At 38.8% G+C, this 6,348-nt stretch overlaps 1 long non-coding RNA gene across 1 annotated transcript; it reads left to right on the plus strand.

Annotated features, from left to right (window-relative positions):
- The first annotated feature begins 5,845 nt into the window (after positions 1 to 5,845).
- LOC124295368 lies at positions 5,846 to 6,099 on the plus strand. Its single transcript, XR_006905290.1, has 2 exons — positions 5,846 to 5,937; positions 6,002 to 6,099. It is a non-coding gene; the product is annotated as an uncharacterized LOC124295368 (long non-coding RNA).
- Positions 6,100 to 6,348: the final 249 nt, after the last annotated feature.

Here is a 6,348-nt window from a genome sequence, read left to right on the forward strand (position 1 = left end):
AGATGTATTGTAACGGGCACGGCTTATCTTGCGGCCAGAGCCTATGAGATAAACCCGTTATCATGTGTTCTTTGTCGAATGTCGATGAAATAACAGATAAATAAGGAACCTCCTCTAAAAGGTAAAAGCAGGATCAGCTTGTCAGACCCAAAAAAAAACCGGACAGTCTAACTACGCGGACTGAGGTATCACCAAAGCCGTCTTGATATATGAACAGGCACCTCCGCCCGTTGCTCCCTCCAGTAAGACAAGGGCTTGAACGCTGTTGCTTCACACCTGGAGACAAGTGAGAGAGGCGTATGTCACCTATTCGGAGATACGAGCTAACCAGTACTCCCGTCTAATTGCGAACTCGGAGTAAACAGAGTCGCCTGCCTATTTTCTGTTGTGGGTTACTGACCCAAAACACTGCCGACCTTCAAGACCAAGGGCTACCTTGGCTGGCTGTCGGTTTATTCCCCTCCCCTTTTCAAGGTAAAACTTTATATTTGAGAAATATGTTTGACAACGAGACAGACGAGAGCATGTTTAGATAGTATGTAAGTTTTTAATAGCGACAAATTCGAATATAATGGCTATTGCCAGTAGACAATGATATGGTTTTACAAAATTAACCGTAGAGAACAAAAGGTAAAAATAAAACTAAAAAAATAATAATACAATCAGAATTCTTCGGTTCTGCTGCTATATTTCCCTACAGGGCAAACGTTAAATACGCGGCTCTATTCAATCCTTCCTCTAGAGGTCCCGGGCTATCGTGGACTCTATACTCCTTTCAATTTTCGGACTAAGCTCTTTGCTTGAAATACCTCTCTGATGTAGTGAAGCTAAATTCGATAACGCTCTCTAGACGAGAAACGTTTCGTACAAAAATGAGGAAGTTCGGCGCTTTGCAGGACAACTGGTGCCCGCTCTTCGTGGTCCTCCAGTTTTATACTCTCCCAGAGCTGTTGTTGGATTATCCTGACGACGTCATTTTCCTATTTGTGTGTGCTGTTGTGGGTCGTCGTCCTGGTATGCGTTGGTCAGCGTCCGTCGTCTTTGTTGATTATTTCGGATGTTTGCAGGTCACGGTCGATGTTGATGGTGGTCTTGATCAGCTGTCCATTACAGTTGCTGTCATGATTTGTGTATGTCACGGGCATCGTTGATGTTGATGCGATTTTGAACAGCTGTCCGTTACAGTATATTTTAAAGTTAAGTTAATTAGACAGGGCATGTTGCTATCATAAGTCTTTATTTGTTACACAAAGAAACGGTTGTATTGCGAAAGTGCGTCCGCACGTGACAATAGCGCTAACCTGTCTCGCCCGACCCACGCTGTCGAAGACACATACATCACACGCGTGCGCGGTGCGGCGCCACCGTTGCTCTCCCTGCTTCTGACTCGCATACATAGCATACAAACATATACAGTATTTTCGTTTCAACAGTATATACCGCCAGGATTACCGAATGCAAACCACGCAAACGATGATTCACTGACAGATGGGAAACCGAAACTACTACGTCTGTAATGTTCGTGTCTGTGAGGATGGTAATCATGTCATATAAATATTTCGAACGGATAATACAAAGATTTGAACGTTATGCTGTTTATTTAAATACGCAGGGACCACCGATCTCTATATTCACTGGATAGTGGACTGGCGCCACCGAGTGGACTCAATTGATCAGCGCCGTTTGCAAGTTTACGGGTCCTTTCCGAAGCGGACGGTTCGAATCTAAAGCCTAGTTCCATGCTTGTCGTTGACCGATGACTGATTTTAGTCAACGTATTGCTCGATGTCGGACGAAAATAAAATTTTGATTGAGTGTAAAAACGCCGAATAATAAACTTCTACCCCTGCGACTTAACCAATTCTAGTAAAAATATTAGCTCATAAGATGTAGAACAAATATTGGAATTTGTTGTTTCGTGTGTTACAGGTCTTTATAACCATAATACACTTTTCAGTGGCACTAAAAGTATTGTTTGCATAACCGTTATTAAGTAGCGATAAGTGTAGTATAAAATCACGTAACCACAGGTAAGTGCAATAGCCGCAATCGCTAATAATATTGGAGTTCAGTTTGAGGTTAGGAATAAATAAAACATCATAATATTTTACAGGTTCCCCCTGAGTGACCCCACGTTATTCAAAAAGCGGCTAAAAATTATGGAAGTAGAGGATTGCTGGACTCCAACAGTCCATAGTCGACTGTATTTAGAGCATTTTTTGGACAATTGTTATAAGACAAACCCAGCCTCATCGCGTAGAACTTTAGCAAAGGGTAGCGTAGAGTCGGAAATCTTTCCAACATGGTGTAATGATGCAAATATAACCGCGCAATGAGCATGACACGAGCGGATGAGATTAGACCCAGAGAGTGGGACACCTGGTCACAAATTTCAAATTTAAGAAGAACGAGTTGCTTGGTCAACGTCTCTCTAGGAGGAAGGAGGTGCCGAGGTTCCCATTTCCGAAATTAAGTATTAAAAGACCGAAAATCGACGAACTTATAATATAAAAGTAAATTTAAACCACGAAGAAGAACATTTAAAATTAATTATTATAAACTCCGAAAGTCAAGTCAAATTTAAAGAGAGATGATTTAAAACGAAGAAACAACAAAAAACACTGTGAAATCCAAGAATATAGTGCCTTGACGAAAGATAATTATTTACACTTATTAATAATTTCAATAACATACACCATTTTTAAACATTATACACATGGAATAAATGGATTGTGGAATGGATGAATGAATGAATTTTAAACCAAATGAAGGCTCGTATTTTAATATATTCATAAATAAATTAAATTGGACTCTGCTGTTCGTACCTTATAAAATATACTTAATAATTATCAATTGATTACGCATAATTTTCAAATTTCAAAAAAGTCTTACAATGGAAGGCTTCCGTGATTCTACCTATAGTAAAATGATGAGGATTGGAGGATGGAATATGGAACGAAATAAAGTAATCAAAACACTCGATTGAACCAAAAAAATTATTGCTATTTATTGATTCGCCGGGGAAAAACCGTTAAGGCATAGAAACCCCTTATTATACAGTAATAAAGTGGAGTCAAGAGTGTATGAGGTGTAAGTCTACGATCAATGGTTTTGTCTCGCATGCGGAGAGCTGCCGTGAGATTCAGAGGCCTGAAGGCGTAAACCTACGGAGGTTCGTTCGACTGGCGAGAACGTGCTGTTTGTAATTGAAAAGAAGAGGAACAGAGACTCAACTAAGAGGATGGGGAAAATGAGAATACCTAAGATGATCCACGGCGATGTTATCGTTACCGTAGACTCGATCAGACTGAGAGCGCCGAGCGTTAATTCCTGGTTATTTATCGCTATTCATCCAACGATCAGCGCGATCTTTCGCGATTAACGACGATCCACCCAATCGCGTACCCCCGCGATCGCACTTAAACTTGCCGCGGCTTGCTGGTAGCGGTAGAGATGCCGGGTATCAGACAGGGTAGAAAGCGTGCGCGGACATGGAAAAGGAAAGGATAAGTTCAGTCTAGACAAGTAGTGTCCCAACGGTTTTCACAGCCACCAAAAAGAAATGCGCTTACTGTAAAGTTTCAAAAAGTCATGGTCCAGTTAAGAAAGCTAAAATTGAAAAACTCATAAATGAACTTTTTGGCATGTTATTCAGTATCAAATTAAATGGCTTAACGATAGATGTTGCCGCGGCTATTTGGTGGTAAACGTTATATTATTTCAGATTTCCTCTCTCAAGTTCAAAGACTTAAGAGAAATGTCTGTGCAACACGGCTATCAAGAATTGGTACCCGACTGAAGAAAGCCGTCTTTGTTCTGCCCATTTTTAATCCTTATGCTCATTCGCAGATCGGGGTTACTTAACACTGCGCGATGGAAGTTTACCAACAATATTCTCAATGGCTTGTTCTTGTAAGAGTTTATTATATTAAAAAAAGATCGTTCTGAGGAGGGTCCCCACCCGGGCCGAAACGTTAACAAATTGACGTTGTTTTCATTGACCTGCATATCCAAGAAACCAATACTTATTCGTCATTACCGAGGTCAAAAATATCATATTAATATTCTCAATATTCGTTAAAATTTACTGAAAAGACACTTACATCTGCATACGGAAGCGAGTCCTGTAAACAGGGTTACAAAATTAGATCAGGGGCCTTCGCAAACGCCAAAGAATATCAATCAAACTGAACTTGTTATTAATCTGCTTTCGGATGAAGTGAATGTAGACGCAGAACCCGCCATAGTTAGTTCTGAATTTTTGATGACATCTCCTTAATACAACTATGCTTTTAATTCACAAGGTGTCACTGAAAACTTGAAACGACAATCATCCTCTAATGAAAATTGCCCAAAGAAACTTTGTACCGATAGACGTATGGATCGGGGTGAAATTTCCGAATCCACAAGAGAAATAGGACTTAGTACTCCATGCAAAGAGTCTGGTTCATCGCACTTGTCTCAATTTAATAGATTTTTTGAAACATTACTTCAGTTTTCAGGTCATGAGTAGAATTGTATTACTATGATTAATAATATATTGCACTAATGTTTCACTTGCAGAGCCTGCAATGATCTCTTCGAGAAATGAACTTGAGCCCCCCCCCCCCCCCCCCCATGCTGGTGAAAAGAGGAAATGGACGGCGCAAGACCACCGCTATGAGACTAGTAGTTGTTACAGGTTTAGTCGCTGACTAGTCCACATTCTGCTAACGATAAGAGAGAGTGCACTCTTTCAGAAAGAGTAAAAAAAGCGCGTCAGGGTTTGAAAATTGAGAAACGGAGATGCAACCGAATGAATAAAAAAATTACCTCGTTGCAGGAAGTGGTAGATAAACTCAGGCGTAATCGCGCCTTACCTAAAAATAGTTTAAAGTGTTTGTATCGTGACGTGGATTTTTACTGTACGTCAGTCACTCGGAGGAAATGACAGAGAACTTACCGCGTACGCAATAATTCAGCGACCCGCGATGTAAGCTGAAAAGCTGGATCTTACAAAAGATATCGCGAGATTCTGTTGGGCGCCTGGCGTGAACAAGAATTTCTTTATTTAGGTTTCATCCACGGAGAAGGCCGGAATCACTGCAGCAGTGGAGGACCTTTTGTTTCAGCGCCGTCGGAGATCACGTGTAACTCGAAAAATATTTAATTTCTTTCTTCAAAAATTTTACTGTGTATTCTTAAAATATATATAAATATACCCTTAAATTTTTAAATAATTGATACAGTAGATTTTCTTTTTTTAATTCCCAAAAATCGCCTATTTTTTAGGCTGTCACACTAGGTGTGCCCCTTAATACGAAGCGGAGAATTTTTGTCATTTCACTTATTAAATTAACTGTTGAATTACTAAATTTCAGCGTTTGCGGTATAAGATGTCTATTTTTTTCTTATCATTAAGCGCAACGCGTTATTGGATCAAAAATTAGAATTGATTATTGATCACTGCGATTATTGTATCTTATGATATATCATAATATAAATTTATGAATTTAAAGTTAACATATTTAAACATGTAAATATTTATCATTTAACGTATGTAATAAATTAAATTTGACGGCTTTGTAGTCACTTTGGAGTATATAAGAGTATGGCGGTCTCGCGCTTTTCTTTGAAAATATTTTATTTCAACTTAACGTCGAGACGCTGCCGTCTTACTTGATATTTACATGTTTTGATATGCAGACATGAAAATGTAAACAATAAATATTGATACATGAAAATAAATAGTAAATATTTATAACTGGAAATTAAAATAGTACACGGACGGATCTATTTGTAAAACAAATAAGGCAGCGTTATTAAAAGTACTCGAGCAGCAAACTGAGCTGCACACACCACAACGCACCAACGTGAAGATATTTGATGGATTTTTTGTGCTGCATTTGATGAGGGATGTTCCAGCTACTTACGGAAATATCTCCAAAAATATTTTGGGTATGTTTTGTTCAAATGATGCGGAAGTTATAGTGAAGATAAGATAATGAACATTCTTTGACAGGAATGGAAGTTAGATAATTCAACATCGAGGGACCTGATCAAAGACGTTCATCTGATTTCAATGAAGACCTAAAAAATGTAAATTTCACAGAAGCATTGGTGAGTTTTATAATCCAGCACTGGACACTCGATCACATAGCACCTTTTATTGGTAATGAAACTATTTATATAAATTATCATCAATGCTACAAATATGTAGTGAATGATGGCCACGTACAAAAGATGCTCGATCACCATTTAAGGTAGTACCGTGATAAATCACTTTTCTCACAATATCTTTCAATTTTTAAATACACATAATTTGAAATGTCCTTTATACGTAGGAATTTTTTTTAATAGTCCTTGCGG

This window comes from Neodiprion lecontei, chromosome 7, assembly GCF_021901455.1.
Source record: "Neodiprion lecontei isolate iyNeoLeco1 chromosome 7, iyNeoLeco1.1, whole genome shotgun sequence".
NCBI classification, from domain to species: domain Eukaryota; kingdom Metazoa; phylum Arthropoda; class Insecta; order Hymenoptera; family Diprionidae; genus Neodiprion; species Neodiprion lecontei.